This window comes from Pelodiscus sinensis, chromosome 7 (genome assembly GCF_052426305.1).
Source record: "Pelodiscus sinensis isolate ZL-2025 chromosome 7, ASM5242630v1, whole genome shotgun sequence".
Taxonomy (NCBI): Eukaryota; Metazoa; Chordata; order Testudines; family Trionychidae; genus Pelodiscus; species Pelodiscus sinensis.
Genome location: NC_143058.1, coordinates 54,146,585 through 54,162,906, shown reverse-complemented (window position 1 = coordinate 54,162,906; position 16,322 = coordinate 54,146,585). Strand labels below are relative to the sequence as shown.

Genomic DNA, 16,322 nt, shown 5'->3' with positions numbered 1-16,322 from the left:
TGACTATGAAGTCTATCTTTGACTATTTCTCTTCTCATATGTGTACTTCCCCCAAAGGAAAGCAAAGCTGGATTTTCAACAGCGATGGGCAAATTCAGAAATTTCTGTTTAAAGAAGTAACCAAAAGTTATTTTAATGGCCTTCCTATACTGGAATAAGCTGGAAGCTACTCCCGCAGCCAGCCCCCAATTGGTCTTCTAAATATAGGGACATAGTGAAGGAGGTGTAAAACTTGTGTTACTGTTCTGTACTATTCAGATATTTCCTTTACACTAGGGTAATCTCAAATCAAGTGGTTATATCAAACTTCTGGCTGCAGCTGCTCTGCACTGCAGGACTGGCCCAAACAACTGGAAGGGGAGCTAAGATCTCACCTTATAGATCTGTTTACATGTTCACAAAATAAAGTAACCATTTTTGACCTTATAAAGTTGGGATGTCTGTGTGAACTGAAACTTTTTTGCCCATAGCTACAGGCCCGATCAGAGAGCCAGGAAAGGGTTAAGCAGGTGAAAATTAATCACTACAGCTTTAACTGATGTCTCATTATTTACCAGTGCTCCCCTGTCAGTTTCTGTATCCCTCCAAACAATAATTATATTTATTTATGAACACCTGACTGCCCCTTAATGCACTCTGAAATAAGTGACTTCATTTCAGTAAACAATTACCAATACAAACACAGTTCATTTCTTTTCAACATGGTCTTTTACATCACCTGTTACATTTACATAAGGCTTTGGGAATCATTGAGCTGCTCTGAAAGTTAAACATTTTCAAGACAAACACTTTTCAGAGCAGCCCACAAGATAAATATATAAAGCAGTCTCCCCTCCACTCCTGGGCCTGGCAAATAACCCTGTTAAAGACTTGCATAGTGTAACAATACTGATACTGAGCCAAATTCAGCGCAGTGTAAAATAATACACAGTTCCACTGACTTAGGTGGAGCTATATCCCCTTAGAACAATGGTGAAATGGTCCTACTCTGTTTTGGTTTTATCCTTTATGCACATATATTCAGATATACATAGCACACAAAAGCCCAACTAGTACATGTCTTTCATATGTGCCAGAATATACATATAAACTAACTGTTTTGTATGTCAAAAACTACAAAGACCAGTAGTTCCTCAATTTGTATTGCACTTCTACTTTGCGTCAGTTGGACCACTTACATACATTTCACATGAGTAAAGGAATCTGACTCATAAAATTTAGTGATGAGCAAAACTCAAAGGAGACCCACTCAATTTGGAGAAGCATTTAAAATACCTAGAAGCTTAACTGAACCCTGTCTGAAAAAAATCGTTAATGAATGAATGCTGCAAAAGCACAAGTCTACAACCTTTTTCATTAACTTATGGCTTTAGATGTGCAAAATGATGTACCAAGTAATTGTCAGGAAATGTTTTTCTTCAAAGTGAACCCAATAAAACAACTAAATAATTAGCTAAAACATACACTATGGGGTTGGTCCTGTTTTCATTGCAATCAATGGAAGTCTCCCAGGATCACATCTTAAGAGTATGTCTATGCTGCAGTTAAATATTAACAGGCGCTAGGACACTGTGAAATAGGAAGGTCCAAAAGCTCATACTGCAGCCTGAACACAAACACTATACCACAAGTAAACAGCCCCTTAACCCAAGCACAGCCAGCAAGGCATGGACTAGTCACAAGTGTCTAATTGCAGGGTAGACATAATAAGCTATTACGTCTTATCAATGGTTCCCTTGAAGATAACTAGAAGACTGAAATTAGGATAAATATCACATACTGGTGACAAATTTGGACCCAGACCCCAAAAGGCTATTCAGAACAAAAGGCGTTCAGACTACATCTTCCTCTTCCCCAGCTCAACTGAAAAACTAGAAGAACCAAGCTTGGCCTCACATCCATGAAACCAACAAAAGCAGGATCTTCTTACCATCATTTTTCCCCTTTTGTTTGTGGTGCATTTTCCTTCTTTCATTCCATGACATGAGTGTTGACTGCTGACTAGATCCAAATTAATGGTCTCCCCAGGATATTGTATTTCAGGTAATTTCTTTCATTTCCTATTTTATTACTGGTCAATGAAAAAAAACTGAGTAAGTAATTGCAATGTACATTGATAGTTTGTTTTTAAATATCTCTCTCCTAAGAAGAGGGATCATGAAAAAGGATTGCTGTACTGTGAGGAAAAAGGGATGTGCGGGAATGAGTTAAAGTTCTTGTTGAGAACTACATCACCCATATTCCATTGTTCTTGTGTTAGCTAAGATAAGAGACCGACAATAATAATTTTGTGAACATAAAAATAGTGAATGTGAGAAAAGTGTAAAGCTTATGTTGGGTTATAAACATCTCTCCATACCTTTTCTTCTATATTAACAACATTCAATTTGGTACTGATTGTCAAAGATTCCAAGGCCAGATTTTGAAATACATTTTTAAAGAAATGTGGTTCCCATTTAGACCCCTAAATAAATGCAAATCCTAGCATAAAATCTTCCTTGTTACATTTTACTCTAGGATAGACTGTAGACCTCTTACTTATTTTGGTGAACAACTATTTGCACAAGCAGGCACATTGGCCTCAGTGGGACTACCCATGTGCCACAGATCTGATCAGGCTTCCCAGGCAAGTGGCTCAGACTGCTCTGTGGAGGAGGAATCCAGCCTCTGAATCCCTTGATGTTTTAAGCCTCTGAAGACTAAACAGAGTCCAGGTGCTGCCTTGGACTTAGGTTCCCTATGTGTATTCTGGGGATACATATGGGGTTGCATATCTTCTCTCTGGCATCCTGTCCTGAGATGTGAGATCTCTGTGGTCTAAGTGGTCACCAACCAATAGATCAGGATGATCAGGATCTACTGGTAAATCCTGGAGCCTGACAGGTCATCCTGACTGGTTTGGCCAGTAGGCTATCAAGAGCTGCCACTTCAGTTGCCTCTCTCCCCACTACCATTCTTTTCCTGCCCTCTGCCTTGGAGCTGTCCCTCCAAGAGCCTCCTGCTTGTTCTGGGGATTGGGGGTTGGGGATATAGAAGAGGGGGGTGATGATGTCAGAATGTCCCCCTCCAACCACTGCTATATGCCATCTCCACAGAGGGAGCAGGCACAGGGCCTCAGAGAAGGAGCAGAGGAGGAGGTGGGACAAGGATATTTGCATTTGAGGTAGATTCTGGATTGACCACTGACCTAGCTCTTTGAACCAGTGCTGCCCCTCCCCCAGCTTAAGTACAACCTCTCCCATAACTCCATCCAAAGTTATGAGCCTTCTGATTTGCCTCTTCAAGTGGATAGGTGAGGCATGGCATTCTCTGGCACTTTCCACAGAAGTCCTACACTACTGTCCTTTATTTACTCATATGAGAAATACACACATCCATACAGTCATACAAAAAGAATAAGCTATACAAATAAAAATCGTTTCCCTGACACAGTTTCCTCACCACTCCAGAGCATTCTCGATGCTAGAGACAGAGTCCTCTGTAGGATCCTGGATACCCCTGCAGCTGCATGACTTCTAAGCCAAAACATGGGACCTGACTCCCTAGGTAATCTGTCTTCCCATGAACTTGGCCAAGCCACCCTTCCCATGCTCTGCCAAAATTTTCTGAGTACCTCTCTGTAAGGATTTCCCCATTAAGCCTTTTTTGCTTTATCCCCCAGTAATCTCGCCAATTTTCCATTTACTTCAGACAGGAGGAAGAAATATCTTCCCCTAGATCAGTGTGTCTTATACTTTTTAAGATGGAACACCAAACAATTTTTCCCCCCAAGGATGGGGGGAAATTATTGAGAAAATAAAAAGGTTGCCTGCCCCTTTAAGGGCAGCCGTTTTGAACTCTGTCCAACTGCCTCGTGGCACACCAGTGTGCCGCGGAACACAGTTTAAGAAACACTGCTCTAGATTAAGCAAACCCAATGTATCAAGGTCCTTTATCTCTGATCTCTGAGTTTTAATGACTCCCCACCGTCCCTGACCTGGGAGAGATGTACACAGTGGAAATGGTGCCAGTTCACAGTGAAACATATTCATAGTAATCATAGTAATAATTTCATAACATGAACCCTGATTCATAAGTGGAATAGACTGACTTCCCAAATTGTCACGCTGTGCAAATAACATGTAAGAAAGTGTCACCATATCACAAAAGGAGTGGCACATCAGAATCTTGTAGTGCATCAAAGATGTAGTGGGGTTTTCTTTAATCAGAGAAACATACATCAAAAAAGGCACAGCAGAGTCTTTCAGGCACAGTTACAGCCCATACCATTGAGTACCTCATCTCATCTTTTAGTGCTCACAATCCATTCCCTGCTAATCTCTGCCAGAGTTTTAAATAACCCCTAAATCTGTGGTTCTCAACTGGTGGTCCTTGGACTGGTGGTCCATGGTGACTTTTTCAGTGGTCCACAGGAATATTGTCCAAAGTCACTCGGCATGAGCAGGCGCTGCCGTTAGGCTGTTTTATGCCGTGTTCACAAGCACGCAGCGTGTTATCCATAGCGCCACCTAGGACGCAACCACATTGTGTTACCAGTAACTTCTGTCTGAGGCTCTGAGCGTCAGTGTAGCTGCCGCCGTTGTGCTGAGCGGTTGCTATGTCGTTCATCCTATGCTACATGTGCTGGAGGTGGTCCACAAAAATGTTTTGATTCGCCTGGTGGTCCATGGACTGAAACGAGTTGAGAACCATTGCCCTAAGTGGTGGCACTGGCTTCATTGAAGCTCACACCCAGAGTTGGACCTAAGATAACACAGGGTTTGCTCTTACAAGATTCTCAATAATTTGCCCTTCTCAGTGGTAGGATTGCCATTGGCTGTAATGGGAGAATGTATCCCATTGTGATCTAGAACAAAGTCAGCAGCAGTGCTGATAGACAGGATCAGAGCAGCGAAAGTAAAAGAAACCTATCATTCCATAGCCTGTAACAAATAGATTATAAGGTCTGAGTAGAGCAATAGTGAAGCAGACAAAGAGCAGCAGAGGGGCCTGAAGTCTGATGTTAAAAAAGCCCTCTGAAGCTTTAAGAAATATGTATAAAACAAATACAAAGGCCCAAACCTTCAAAGCACAATGCTCTGAGGATCTGTGCATCCTCAGTTCCAACCAAAGTCAGCCCTCCTAGAGACTCTCAGCACTTAACAAAATTAAGCTCCTCCACTAGGTAACAAAGGGAAAGCATAATAGGAATGAGTGAGCTAACTGCAAAGGTTAGCATAAAAAACAGGACTATTGGAACCGTCTCGGAAATAGTTAATGTTCCTCCATTCCTTCCTAATGTTCCTCATTTGTTTCCTAGCATTTACCAAAAGCTGACAGCTGAACCCAGACCAAGTTAAATATACAAATTTCAACAAAGGCCAGTATCACCAATGGCTAAAGCATGCATAACTTGATAAATTACCATAGCATTGAGTATCTATTGGGAAAGAGAGGGTAGGAGTGAATATTTAGGTACCTCTCAATATACAGTTAGGCCAAGGAACACTTTTTTTCTGAAGACACTGTAGTCCAGACACCATTGGATGGCATTAATCTCCATTTGCTGATTCACTGTCACAGTAGAAACCATCTTTGCAAGAAATAATGCAGTAATCAGTTCAACTATACAGAAATCCCAGATGGAAATTTCTTTCACAGTGAGGCTACGTCTACACGGCAGTGCTATTTCGCGGACACCAGAGTATGCTGAAATAGCTATCCTGCATCTTCACAGCAAATCTGTTATTTTGAAATATAACAGGCTTGCTATTCCGACATCTCTGTAAACCTCATTTCACAAGGATTAAGGCATGTTTCAGAATAGCAGGTTATTAATAGCATCGCTCAATTTGCTTATTTTATTTCAAGCTACAGTGCAGTGTAGCTGCACCCTGAGAAACACAAGAACCATTTGGATTTTAAAAAATGAAAATGTGAAAAGTTTATTTTTGTGTGTTACAAATCCTAGAAGATATGTATTAAGTCCATAACGATACCTGTAGTTATCTCTGCATTTCAGTTACTTTGCTGTCAAACTCCAGTGTTTGTTAACTTGTCATTTACCTTCAAATAAGGAGAAAGTATGTTCTCTGCAATCCAGAAGGAGATTGATATGTTTCAATTGGGATTCCCCACATCACGTGCTGATGAAATCTTTGCAATTAAAATTGCCTGTAGGTGGTATTTGTCTTGGGAATATCAAGAAAGGCATTGTCAGAAACCAAATGGAGCCAAGCTTGTGATGAAAAGCAGCATGATTAGGATATTTTTTAAACTGAGGCTACATCTAGACTTATGCACAAGAAGCTATTTTCAGAAGATGAGGAAGCATACCAGGAGGCATACCTGGGAGGTCGACAAATGTCTTTGATGTCGACCACGGAGCGTCCAGACTACCACGCTGAGCCGACAAACAGCTGATCGGCTCAGTGCGGCAGCCATTTAAATTTAAATGAATCAGCGATTATTTAAATCACCGCTTCATTTTCCTATGCCAAGTAGTCTAATCTACATGCCTCTGTCTCCAGAGGCATGTAGTCTAGACGTACCCTATGTAACTCAAGTGTGGACAAAACTGTGTAGTCTAGACATAGACGGAAGGATCAACTCCTGGACAGCACAGAGATGCTGGTACTCTTCATCTAATCTAGCTACCCTGATTATTTAACAGTTAAACATGTACTAGGAACAAATAAACCCTACAAACATCACAAAGGCTAAAGGGGAAGAGCTGTAGTTAGACGTGTTCATGATCACAGAGAAAAAAAAAGGGCAGTTGAATGTAGCCTAGCTACAGGCATAAGGGAAACAAGAAGACCTTTTATAAATACATTAAAAGCAAGAGGAAGACCAAGGACAGGGTAGGCCCACTGCTTAGTGAGGAGGGAGAAGCAGTAACAGGAAACTTGGAAATGGCAGAGATGCTCAATGACTTCTTTGTTTCGGTCTTCACCAAGAAGTCTGGAGGTGTGCCTAATGTAGTGAATACAAGCAGAGAGAGGGTAAGTTTCGAAGATAGGATACACAAAGAACAAGTTAAAAATCACTTAGGAAAGTTAGATGTCAGCAAGTCACCAGGTCCTGATGAAATGCATCCCAGGATACTCAAGGAGCTGATAGAGGAGGTATCTGAACCTTTAGCTATGATCTTTGAAAAATCATGGAAGACAGGGGAGATTCCAGAAGACTGGAAAAGGGCAAATATTGTGTCCATCTATAAAAAGGGGAATAAGAACAACCCAGGAAACGACAGACCAGGGAAGATAATGGAGCAGGTAATTAAGGAAATCATATACAAACACTTGGAAGGTAATAAAGTGATAGGGAATAGCCAGCATGGGTTTGTGAACAACAAGTCATGCCAAACTAATCTGATAGCTTTCTTTGATAGGATAACGAGCCCTGTGGATAAGGGAGAAGCGGTGGATGTCATATACCTAGAATTTAGTAAGGCATTTGATACGGTCTCGCATGATATTCTTATTGATAAACTAGGCAAATATAACTTAGATAGGGCCACGATAAGGTGGGTGCATAATTGGCTGGATAACCGTAGTCAGAGAGTTGTTGTTAATGGTGCTAAATCCTGCTGGAAAGGGATAACAAGTGGAGTTCCTCAAGGGTCTGTTTTGGGACCCGTACTGTTCAATATCTTCATCAATGATGTAGATATTGGGATAGAGAGTACACTTATTAAGTTTGCAGAGGATACCAAACTGGGTGGGGTTGCAACTTCTTTGGAGGATAGGGACATAATTCAAAATGACCTTAGCAAGTTAGAGAAATGGTCAGAGGTAAACAGGATGAAGTTTAATAAAGAGAAATGCAAAGTGCTCCACTTAGGAAGGAACAATCAGTTACATACATACAAGATGGGAAGCGACTGTCTAGGAAGGAGCATGGCGGAAAGGAATCTAGGGGTCACAGTGGACCACAAGTTGAATCTGAGTCAACAGTGTGATGCTGTTGCAAAAAAAGCAAATATGATTCTAGGTTGTATCAACAGGTGTGTTGTAAGCAAAACTCGTGAAGTCATTCTGCCGCTCTACTCTGCACTAGTTAGGCCTCAGCTGGAGTACTGTGTCCAGTTCTGGGCGCCACATTTCAAGGAAGATGTGGAGAAATTGGAAAGGGTACAAAGAGCGACAAGGATGATTAAAGGTCTAGAGAACATGACCTATGAAGCCAGGCTTCATGAACTGGGCTTGTTTAGTTTGGAAAAAAGAAGATTAAGGGGGGACATGATAGCGGTTTTCAAATATCTAAAAGGGTGTCACAAGGAGGAAGGAGAAAATTTGTTCCTCTTGGTTTCTGAGGACAGGACAAGGAGTAATGGGCTTAAAGTGCAACAAGGGAGGTTTAGATTGGACATTAGGAAAAAATTCCTAACTGTCAGGATGGTCAAATATTGGAATAAATTGCCAAGGGAGGTGGTGGAATCTCCCTCTCTGGAGATATTTAAGAACAGGTTAGATAGACATCTGTCAGGGATGGTGTAGACGGAGCTTGGTCCTGCCTTGAGGGCGGCGGGCTGGACTCGATGACCTCTGAAGAGCTGTAGTTAGACGTGTTCATGATCACAGAGAAAACAAAGGGCAGTTGAATGTATTCACTGAGGTACGTAATACTTATACCATTCGATTAGCTATTTTAAATTGATGATCCAGGTTGATGTGGGTACCATTCCTAAACTCCTGGAGCAGCTTTGGGAGAAACATGGCTCATATTTTGTTAATTTGCTCCTCGCATATTCTATGTCTAAATGGGTTTCTTGTCACTGTTGTCAGTATTCTGGTATTGATCCTCTGCCAAAGCAGTTTTAACAAAATTTCCATAGTCTTACCCGTCTGTTCCACCGTGATTATTGCTTCTAAAGAGATTTTTTTTCTTTAGATATTTGAATACATTTCAAATTATGTAAAGAAAATCAACATTAAAGATTACTGATGCAAGAAACTAGGAATGGCGATGGCACACATCGTGATCTAAGTTATGTAGTGCAAAGAGGAGAACCTGCCCTCAAGGAATTTACAACTTCAAGCCTATTATATCTGAGCATTCTTCTCCTACCTGTCTGCAGAACCTGAGCAGCAGCAGGAACAGCTGCAGTTGTGGACAGCTTAAGTCTACAAAGTGTGGAGAAGAATTCTCTGAATAGTGCTTCCTACCAACAGCAGGTACAGTAGGACCAATAACTGTGCTGATACAAGCTGCTGGCCCCCAGCTGCAATCTAAGACTCAGAAGAAGGCAGTGAGGGCTGAAGTTAATGTTGCCCCTGGAAATATAACTTTTCTACAGACTGGTGGACTGGCTGTAATTAAAGGTGGCCACGTGCTCCTCCCCCAAAGCCTGGCCTCACCCTTTGTTTCAGTGTGAAATGTTGGGTTTTGCTTAGCGAGAAAGTTGATTACTTGGAGACAGCAGCATCTTCTATAGCTACTTGTCTGCTCCACAAGCTACAAGCTCTCCCTATAGATAAAACCCTGTCTGCACTTAGCAATGAGTGGAGGAGAAGCAGATGGTTCTATGCAGTTAATACAGCCAATAAAATGCACTTACAGCATGTATCCAAGATCAAAGAGCATATAAAATAAAGAATCCATATCCATTCATTCACTGACTAGGCACCAGTAAACACAATGCAGTGTGATGCATAAATAGCAAGGCCCCTGTCTCAGTAGAAGAGGGAAGGAATTAAAATCTTAGCTGGAGAATACAGTTCAAACACAGACAATATTCCAATGTGAAAAAAAATCCAGTATTCTTTAAATTTCTACCAGGAAGATTAACACCACATGATGGTAGATATTACAATGTATTGTTTATTGTTTAGGTTGTAAACACTTTAGGGCCAGGACTGCCTTTCTGTTCTTTGTACAGCACCTAGCACAATGGGTTTTGTGATTCATGAATGTGGCTTCGAGCCACTATTGCATCACAAATGATAATAATGTTGTTGGAAAGATTAATGGAAGAAACAAGTTTAAGGGGTAACTAACTGTAAATTGGGTGGCAGGGTCACATTGCAATGTCTCATTTAAAACTGCAAAAATTGCAGATCTTGCACTCTCACATCTGATGTTGGTATTTTTCCTCTGCTCTCCCATGTGAATACTAAAGCGAAGAATGCTGGTAATATTTTATTTATCAATATATACTTCTTCTATCACTAAATAATCTCCTAGGAGCTTTATACATCTCCATTAGCCTCTTGGTTTACAGGAAAATGTTTTACCTCAGCTTCTTCTACAGTCTTCCTTTCCTTCTTACAGAGTTCATTAGGAAAACATACTCATTCTCCATACCAGAGCTCTGTATCTCTCACATCAACCTCTGCCTCCCAACCCACTGCCCCAATCTGATGAAAGTGAATGAGGATGGGAGAGAGAGAAAGGGAGGATGGAATGAACAGGCTGGGGCCTCAGAGAAGTGGTGGTACAGGAGTAGGGCCTCAGAGAAGGGGCAGGAAAGAGGCGGGGCAAAGGTGTTTGGGTTTGAGGTAAATCCTGGATTGCACTTCAATTAAAAAAGGAATCTTGTGGTTAAAAAGGTTGGAGACCACTGTCCTAAGAGCTCATCAATAGCAACGCTATCTGTGGCCTGTTTGGTTTGCAAGAACAATTCTGCCTTTTGCTGAGTCCTAAAGATGAAGCACGAAAAACTATTCCTTTTTCATTTCCCCTTGACTCACATGAGCCTCCCTTGTAGGGAACTAAAACTTCCCCAGAGACATTAGTCTTGCCATTTGAGAAATGCTGTGGAAATGGTTGTTCACATCTACTGCATGACCTTAAAGTGAGCTTGACTTTCTTCATGGTATATTTGAAATGGGAAAAAAAAATGCTGGATGTTGAATGAAAAAAAAAAGATGTGGGGAAGTCTGTTTCCTCTTACATTTCTACTTTTAGCACTGAGCTTGACATGACCTTCAATTTCCCATGATATAATCAGATATAAATGTGTGCTTATTTAATGGCAATAAAATAATACCGATTATAGGGATTTTGTGTAAAACACAAGTTTACAGCCTAAACTACACTTACATATTTCTGCAGTTTTAAAAAGTCTCTAAAATGGATATCTTCTACTCTTTGAATTATTGCACTGCATTCAATCCAAATTATATTTAAAAAGCCATTTGAAAGAAAATGCATGATCCTGTACTATCCTATGCAGTACTCTAATAAATGGATGCACTCATTTATCAGTTAGCTAAAAATTTAATAATTTCACAGCATATGGAATCTCCTTCTAATTCCTCTTCTGTAAAACCTGAAGCAGATAATAAAACCACCATTATTCAAAGTTATGTTCTTTCAAACATAGGGAGCAATCATAGCATTAGAACCTAAGATCATTTATTTTTGATTAAGGAAAACAAGGTAAAAAAAGAGCAAAAGTAAAGCATTATGCAATGCACTGGGTGTTTGTATTTTCTCTCTAACAGGCGACAGTTACTGTGAGAGCAAAATGGTGGCTGTTCATGAACACATTTCAAAATCTAAAGATGCATTAAAAAGAAAGACTTTATAATTTCATCAGCACAGAATATGACCCATTTGATTCTGAATATCAAACATTTGCCAAGAAATGTTTGCAATTGAATTGCAGACCAAAAATTATTTGCAGAAATTACTGACAACAATTTTTAATTAATCAAATATATCTAGGGAAACCATGATCTGTTTGTGGACAAGACACAAGAAAAATAAGGGTAATTCATCAAGTAAGATACTTGTTACAAATTATGGCCCTGATTCAGCAAAAGAAATGACATATGGGCCTAAGTGTTCTGCTGATATCTTGTCTTTATGTGTCTTGAAGAAACTACATATAATAAAAGGCATGACATTGTACAAATGAATGCTCTTCGACTCTATCCAGATTATATCATATCTTTGGGTTTATTTGTTTTCCCTTTATTAATCTTTGTTTTTTTAACTCCCAAACTGTGATCTTGTAAAACAGAAAATGAATCCCTAAATCAAGGGAGATTCACTCAGCACACAAATAGCAGCAAAAGGCTGGGTTGTACAATCCCTTTGTCATTGTACTAATCTTCTCATTGAAGTTAGCAGAGTTACTCCTGTCAGCAAAAAGCCCTCAGCTGAGTTAAAGAGCTTGCTGAATTGGGTCCATAATAATCTTTTTAAAATTCTATGTAAATTCCCCCCGTGACATGCTGGCTGGTTCCAATGTGCAGTGAAGCATCATGATGGTCCCACAGCTATCCAGGAAAGTCTGACTTTTTTCATCATTTAATGTAGCTATCAACTTTTACTATTATTATTTTATATCTTCAAGCATCTGAAAATAAATATTTTAAAGCTTACTGTTGTTACTTGCTGAATGCCCATTTTAGCATTAGTGAGACCTTGAGCACATTTGAGGAAGTAGCTGAATTTCCTTACTGTTTCAATTGCATCAATTGCTCTTCACTTGCTTTTTCTCTGCTGTATAATGTCCCTGAGCACTACCAAACACCTGCTTTATTTCACACAAACATGACATGCTGCGCTCTTAAAGGGACACTACCAACTTAAAAATCACATTCTGCCTGAAACTCTAAACTTCTACTGTGATAGGTCATATTTGGCATTTATAACTACAGAACACCAGTCATTTAAAGTATTTTGTCTGTTTTTTTTAAGATTTGACTGCATATTGGCTGAGATTTTAGAAAAATAAGATTCTATGGTTAGATTTTTTCATTGACGTTTAGGTTTATAAACAGATTTTCAAATATACTGAGCATGTTTAAAGTTAGGTATAAGTACAGGGCCTTAACATTTTAAAAATATGAACCAAAAGTTTCTCTTCTGGTATCTTCAACTAATGGAAATGGAAATGGTATTTTCAACTAAGACAGTAAGACAGTATTACTCTTCATTTTGGTTCAGATCTAAAACTTGTCTGAAATCATTTTAAACAAATACAAACCTCAAAACTTTCCTTAATAACAGAAAACCTTTCAGCTGAGTAAGATTGCTCAATAACACAGTTATAATACTTTCACTAATTTTGTGCCTTTCATTTTTGGGGGGCCAGCTTGGTAAACTGATAGGTGTCAAGTTTGATACTCAAAAATGAGACATCCAAAATGAATAGAAACTACTAAAATTTACAGCACACTTTAGTCTGGGGCTGGGCAAACTACTGCCTGTGAGCTGCATCTGACCCATCATCCATTTTAATCTGGCCCTGAACGCCTTCTGGTGAGTGGGATCTGGAGCTTGCCTTGCTTTGTATGCGCCATAGCTCCCAGAAGCGATTGCACATTCCTTTTTCAGTCAGTTTCTTGAGATGGGATAGCCAGAGGGTTCCATGCGCTGCCACCAGCCCAAGCACCACCCCTGCAGCTCTCATTGCCTGGGAACCGTGGCAAATGGAACCTGCAGGCGCAGCACCTGCAGACGGGAGGGGCAGCACAGAGAGCTGCCTGTCCATGCCTCCACATAGGAGCCAGTCAGAAAGGGAACATGCCACTCCTTCTGGGAGCTGCTTGAGGATCCTGCACCCCTCAGCCCCCCCCCCCACTATGCCCCAGCTCCCCATCCCAGTCCTGGTCCCTATCCCACCCTCAGTCCCAGCCCAGAGTCCCCTCTGCATCCCAAATCCCTCATCTTCAATCAAAGTCTTCACACACAACCCTGCACTCTAACTCCGTGCCCGACCCCAGAGTTCCTTCTTATCCACCAAACCCCTTGATCCCAGGCTAGAAACCCCTCCTATATCCTAAACCTCTGATCCCCAGCCTCACCCCAGAGCCTGCACCCCATTCAGAACCATCCTCCCCCCCCCCCCCACACACACACTCTAATTCCCAGCCTGAAGCCCTCTCCTGTACCCTGAACTCTTTATTTCTGGCCCCATCTCAGCCCAGATCCTGCTGCCCTAGCCAAAGCCCTCACCCCCTCCTGTGTTCCAATCCAATGTCATGAGAATTCATAACCCTCCATACAATTTCCATACCATGATGCAGCCCTCAAGCCAAATGGTTTCCCCACCTCTGCTTTAGTCAAAGGTTTTGAGAATGCCCATTTCATCATGTACACCTGACTAATATAGATGGCTTCTAAACAAAAGATTATCAGTATTTATGGTAGAGCAGACTTTCTTTCTGAGACCTTATAATCATAAAGCAGGCCTTTTTTCTGCTCAAGAATACAATCTCCATTTTACCATTAGGAGAAAGGAACTAAGAATCTTTTGTAGTCCGCTATAGGGAACAGTGTAGGAAATACAAGCACTCCATTCCTTTGTAGTTAATACATCCAGGCAATATATGGGAAGCCGGTAAAGCTCTCTCATTTCATGTACCTTTGGAACACAGCATAGTTTATATCATCCAAAAGAGGTCACTGGAAGAACAGCATGTATTATTTTTAACACATCTCCAGGGCCACGTCATTTCATATAAAAATACGATAGGGAAGTTGAGATCTGAGGGTTTATCTATATTTACAGCTCTTAAGATCTGCAACACAATCAAACTGCTTTCTGTTGTTTCCAAGTCTTAAGCCTTCTAGAGATATGAAGGTATCATTATAATGTCAGAATCCATTCAGGCCCAACCTAAGAACCCATGTTCTTTCCCAAAGCCAGCTATTACCTCAAAGTAACATAGGGGTTGCATTAGTAGCTTTCATCTTTTTTATTATTATTATTATTTAAAATAATTGCAAGAGAAGAACTGAATTTCACAAATACAAAATAAAAATAACAAAATATTTTTTTAAAAATCAGCTTAGCCAAAATTAGGCTCAAACTCCTCACTGGTCTAGGCAAAGACACAATAAATCTATCTGTGATCATTAGATGGCTCATTACTGTCATATCTTAGCAGCTCACCACACTCCTGTGAGATAAGGAGGTATTGTTAAATCCATTGTACTGATTAGAAACTCAACTGTACTGCAGGGAGCCTAAATGGCTAAACAGTAAGTCTGTGACCGAATGGGGATTTGAATCTACATAACTAGGCTAGCCCTGGAACCACAGGGCTATCTTTGTAACATTGCCTGTAGCTGCTGCTCCTGAAGATCTTGTATAGCTAGTTAGGACTGGAAGTTGTGGTGATACTAATTCTGACAGGCAAGCACATGTCTGCATTGGGGTAAACTAAACCCAATCATTGTTACCTCAGCGTTAACACTAGTATTAAACCAAAACTAGTCCTAAGCCACTTGCTTAACTGAGTGAATAGAGTGATGTCAAGACAATTACATTTATACTATGGTGATTTTTTTTATTAGTTGGTCAATCTCGTTTAAGAAAAATGAGGGAAAGTGTGTTTTCTTCCAACTCTGGAAGAGCACTTACTGGCAACTTGCAGTACAGGAACTCCACCTACCAGTCAGTTTGCTTTGGTTTACAATCAATGAACGGAAAGAGCCCAACCTTGTTATAATTATAATTTTACAATTTTTGGCATTGAATTCAAAAGCTGACCTTGCCCATCTGGTTACATTTCCTTTAGTGCTATCTTCATTGCCCTGAAGGATTTTCTGGTTCTTCAATATTGACTCATTTTGTGTAGCCATAATAATAAGAGGATACACTCATAGTTGCAGCCTCCTGAGGGAGTACTCACATTCACCCCCATAAAAAGTTGTTATTGCTAGAGCTATTGGTGGAACTGCTGGCCTTTCCCCAATCTCTAAGTCTTGACCCTTGCTGCCTTGTAAAAACTGTCAAACCCTGATAATGCACATTCTTTGAGCAAGGCACTGGGGGTATGTCTACACTACCCTCCTAATTCGAACTAGGAGGGTAATGTAGGCATACCGCACTTGCAAATGAAGCCCGGGATTTGAATTTCCCGGGCTTCATTTGCATATACCGGGCGCCGCCATTTTTAAATCCCGGCTAGTTCGAACCCCGTGCCACGCGGCTACACGCGGCACGGAGTAGCTAGTTCGGATTAGGCTTCCTAATCCGAACTATCTGTACTCCTCATTCCACGAGGAGTACAGCTAGTTCGGATTAGAAGCCTAATCCGAACTAGCTACTCCGTGCCACGTGTAGCCGCGCGGCACGGGGTTCGAACTAGCCGGGATTTAAAAATGGCGGCGCCCGGTATATGCAAATGAAGCCCGGGAAATTCAAATCCCGGGCTTCATTTGCAAGTGCGGTATGCCTACATAACCCTGGTAGTTCAAACTAGCGGGGTAGCGTAGACATACCCTGGGCGCTCTGTGAGGCGAGCTGGACTTAAACTCTGCAACAAGAACACCTGGTTTGATGGTATGCTGGGGCACCAGACTGGAAATTCTGCAACAACTTTGCTTATATCAATAAAGGAAAAAAATTATTAAATAAAGTTATAGATGAAAAACAT

At 40.8% G+C, this 16,322-nt stretch overlaps 1 long non-coding RNA gene across 4 annotated transcripts in view; it reads left to right on the top strand.

Annotated features, from left to right (window-relative positions):
* Window positions 1-1,612: 1,612 nt before the first annotated feature.
* The window catches only part of LOC112544429 (uncharacterized), a 75,919-nt gene continuing 61,209 nt past the window's right edge, over window positions 1,613-16,322 (top strand). For all 4 annotated transcript variants that reach the window (XR_016350061.1, XR_016350060.1, XR_012905246.2 and 1 more), the window contains exon 1: window positions 1,613-2,043. This is a non-coding gene — a long non-coding RNA (uncharacterized LOC112544429). The remainder of the gene's footprint in view (window positions 2,044-16,322) is intronic.